This window comes from Ctenopharyngodon idella, chromosome 24 (assembly GCF_019924925.1).
Source record: "Ctenopharyngodon idella isolate HZGC_01 chromosome 24, HZGC01, whole genome shotgun sequence".
NCBI lineage: Eukaryota > Metazoa > Chordata > Actinopteri > Cypriniformes > Xenocyprididae > Ctenopharyngodon > Ctenopharyngodon idella.
Window position 1 is genome coordinate 1,030,039 of NC_067243.1, and position 2,851 is coordinate 1,032,889.

Sequence of the window (2,851 nt, forward strand, 5' to 3'; positions counted from 1 at the left end):
GCTACACACGTTACATGAGCAGTTGTTTTTGATTTGAATTAGATTAAATTTCAAGACTGAATGAGACGCAGCATCTGACACCAGGTGGCGCTTATGGAAGAGCATTGATACAGCCTTTCCTTGGTTACCGCTGTAAACAAAGCAGCACTGCGCTTATAAATAGACCTACTACTTTATTCGGAGGTAAGAGGAAAATATAATGCTATTGCCTTCGAAACTTTTCTGAAGACAGTAAGTTCAGAGATACATTCATATAACCCCTCAGCCCCAATTCAATATTTATATTTTCTTTTATTAACAGCCGTTTACAGACTCAGGCATGATCTGGGCTATTTACATTTATCGCTGTCCCAGTAGCTCCCGAAAATAACAGAAAAATAAATACAAACATACAGTACAAAGACTGGAGAAATATAATGTATTTTTGTACTAATATTTATGTTATTTTCGGGAGCTACTGGGACAATGATAAAGATCGACCACTGATTTAAAGAGTTAATTGATCTTGTTTACAATAGACATGATTTGTTTTGACTTTATATCCTATATTTCTCATTCTTTCTCTTGTCGTGTGCTGATATTACACTGTTTAAAGAAATAAATTTGATGATCTGTGACCTCTGAGGTGACCTTTGACCTCTTTTATCATTGATGATGTTGTGGAGTTTCTCATAATGATGTTTCTGTTAGAGATTAGAGATTCACAATCAGTCCTGATACTTTCTGAACAGACTCATGATTCATGATCTTACTTTAGTGATGGAGGTTCATCTAGTGGAAGTGTAGCAGTGATGATGGTCACATGACTGAATATGGACACAGAGATGGACGTTCATCTGCACATCCTCAGTGTCTCAGTAGTCAGAATAAAAATAAACTAGCAAAATAACTAAAAATAACATTAGTGAGAATGTAAATCATCATTCTGTAACTCTAGTGTAAATTAGTTGGTCTGTTATAAGTCCTGCCCACTTCCTTGCATTGTCACACATGCTTCAGTGCTCTGAGAGTGTTTATAGTGCTGTGAGTTTAACACTTCATGACTGAGAGCAGAACAGAACACAATCTTCATCATCACACAAGACAAAAGAACAACAATGAACAAAATCACCTTCTTCATCTGGACTCTCACACTGATCGCTCAAGGTTTGTGAAATACAGTTTTGTTTTGTTTTTAACAATGATTTTTAATTATTTTAAAATGTCAAATATCATTTTCATTTTTTGTGTTTTCTCTCAGAGTGTAGAGGACAGATCACTGTAATTCAGAGTCCATCAATAATAACAGCTCAACCAGGACAAGAAGTCAGAATAAACTGTAAAACCAACAGTAGAGTGTATAATGGTAATGAGTTAGCCTGGTACTTACAGAAACCTGGAGAAGCTCCTAAACTCCTCATATATGATGCATCAATCCATTATACTGGAACTCCATCTAGATTCAATGGCAGTGGATCTGACAGTGATTTCACTCTGACCATTAGTGGAGTCCAGACTGAAGATACAGGAGATTATTACTGTCAGAGTTACCACTGGATCAACAGTAAAGATGTGTTCACACAGTGATAAAGAGTGGTACAAAAACCTCGGTCAGTCAGACGTCACAGTGATGCACTGATACAGCTGAGAGATACTGCAGCTGCTCATACAACACAATCACACACAACACTGATCACAGACAAACACTAATAACACTAGATCATCTAAATGAACATAAATTTGCTTGAAGCTCATCAGTATTTTTGTATATAACATGAATATTTTATTGATGTGATCATGGCTTTTATTCCAGTAAGGACTGTTATTGTTTTATTAGTGTTTCATAGTAAGGACTGATTGCCAAAACCAGTTTAATAATATGATTGTCATAATTTAATTACATTTTTATATTTTTTTATAGAATGATTGTAGTGATGTTTTCATTTGTTGTATGTAGAGATTGTGGATCTCTTCTGTTGTGTTTGTCTCTTCTCCATCTTCACTGTTTTTCATCATCTCTCTGTTCCACATGATGTTCACTTGAGTTTCTCTGTAAATTATATTCAATGATCTGAATTCAATCCAAACATGTTCTCAAGCTCAACTCTTCAACAGTGAATGTAAGCCACATCTTCAAATCTCACACCACTGAATGATTTACTGTCAGAGACTGGGTTGCTCTCCTCAAATATGTCTCAACATCGTCTCAAACTTTGCTCAGATTTGCCAAAGTCTGAAATAGTCCATTTAAATTCGTACAAGTCAAAATGATCTGAGCTTAAGTTAACTTTATTGTTCATTCTGTTTGTCACGGAGCAGAAATTTATCTTTGACACTATAGTCAAGTTATGTTTACCACAGACCTTATTTTACTCATAATTTTGAAAACAAAAAAACAAAAAAAAAAAACACATAATAAAACCTCATTGCAAAATCTTAGTCTTCTGGGTTCTGATGTCATACCTGCACCACTCTATGAGAGAAATATGGTGGAATAAGTCCCGCCTTCTAAATAAAAGAGCCAATCGCTGATTGATAAAGTCATTGGGTCACTGCAGCTGCCTTTAGAAGCTCCGGTTGCTATAGAAACAGTCAGTGTTCTGAGACTTATAACAGCACATGTGCATTGGCTGGTCCGGCCTGAAAAATACATTTTTTTTTTTTTTTTTTTTTCATGATTTGAGCGTTTAGAAGCAAAATTGATGAGACAGTTGATCTCAGATTTCATTGGCGATTTAAAAAATGCAATTTAATCATAAGCTTGGTGAACAGCTTTGGAGAATTTGATGTTTCCTCATTGAAAGAGATAGGAGCTGTACTGCACGACTGAAACAGCTGCGCGAGAGGCGTTTCAAAGATGGCCGCCGAGTGA

General features: G+C 35.7%; 1 long non-coding RNA gene across 1 annotated transcript; it reads left to right on the forward strand.

Moving 5' to 3' along the window:
• Positions 1 to 896: 896 nt before the first annotated feature.
• LOC127506578 (uncharacterized) lies at positions 897 to 2,418 on the forward strand. The gene is made up of 2 exons (XR_007928041.1): positions 897 to 1,146; positions 1,241 to 2,418. It is a non-coding gene; the product is annotated as an uncharacterized LOC127506578 (long non-coding RNA).
• The last annotated feature ends 433 nt before the right edge of the window (positions 2,419 to 2,851 follow it).